We start from the raw sequence: 1,626 nt of genomic DNA on the forward strand, positions 1-1,626 counted from the left end.
AAGAAGAGATTCTACATAAAATTTTATTGTGTGCGGACATGGACAGGCTAACTATGGAACTAAAGGACAAGACAGAAACAGACTATTTTGGAATCTGGGACAAATTTTACTGCTGGTACGAGTCAAGAAGAACTGTTCGGGTTTTGAGTTAAAGTTTAAGTCTGTGGTATATAAAATTATATGTTAATATACAGAGAAATAAGCTCGAGATTGTATAATATTGTATTATATAGGGGAATATATATATATATATATATATATATATATATATATATATATATATATATATATATATATATATAGAGAGAGAGAGAGAGAGAGAGAGAGAGAGAGAGAGAGATATGTATATATAGAACTTTAAGTATGATAAGGAACGAATTGTTAGGATTATATATACTGGAACGTCATGTCATGTCCTTTTTTGTTTTAATTGTTTTATTAATAAAAACTTTTTAAAAAAAGAAGAAGTGACTGATGCTTAGTGCAGTTCACAAAATAATTGCACCACATGACTGCATCAGCCAGTCCTCTTCCCTTTTCAAAGGGATCTCCACATATATAGCCTGCTACAGTAATCACCAAGAGATTACTACAGCATCCATAAAGAAAACTTCAGCTTAGGACTGCAGTTACAATATTAGTCTCAAAGTTCTTTGGTTTCCTGGACCATGGTCTGCATTACCTACATGAAGGACTCTTAGCAAGGGATGGGCTACACTTCACAAAAACAGAAAAGAATGTACTCAGAAAGTAACTGGCTCAACTCATCAGAAGGGTTTTAAACTAAAACTATGGGGAGAGGGTGATCAATCTTTAGGATCTCTAGAACATAAAATAACATGGTAGAGAGTGATAAGAAAAAAGAAAAACTCTAACACTAAGTAGGAGATGTAGGAAATAAACCCATAGACAGGCATAAAGGTCTCAAACACTTATATACAAATGCTCAAAGTTTGGGGAACAAACAGGATGAACTAGAAGCACTAGTATACAAGGATAGGTACGATATAGTTGGTGGGATGAAACTCACAACTGGAATGTACTGATGGATAGATACAAAATGTTCAAAAGAAACCGATCTACAAAAAAAGGAGGTGGAGTTGCACTATATGTAAGAGATCACTACATATCTACAGAAATGCACAAAATCAAAGAGGAAACCCCCCTAGAATGTATATGGGTCAATATAAAAGGAAAAAAAGAGTGACATTGCCATAGGTGTATACTACAGGCCACCCAAACAAGCAGAAGAAATAGATGAATGTTTTGCTAACCAGTTAACAAATATATGTAGGAAACACACCACAGTAGTAATAGGGGACTTTAACTACCCTGACATCAACTGGGAGACAAACTCTGTATCAAGTGGGAGATCAAACAGATTCTTGATCTAGCTGATAATTTCGTCATCCAAAAGGTAGAGAAATCTAAATTGATATATTCAGATGAAGAAGGACGAATTTTAATGGTGGAAGTAATTATGAATTGTAAAAAATCATTATTGGTAGCGATTTATGCTCCAAATGAAAATCAAGAGAATTTTTATCTAAAATTACATAAGAAAATAATAGAACTGGAATATGAAAGCATATGTATGATTGGAGATTTTAATGCTATTGTAAAGCC

This window comes from Protobothrops mucrosquamatus, unplaced genomic scaffold, assembly GCF_001527695.2.
Source record: "Protobothrops mucrosquamatus isolate PMUCROS unplaced genomic scaffold, P.Mucros_1.0 scaffold_192, whole genome shotgun sequence".
NCBI lineage: Eukaryota > Metazoa > Chordata > Lepidosauria > Squamata > Viperidae > Protobothrops > Protobothrops mucrosquamatus.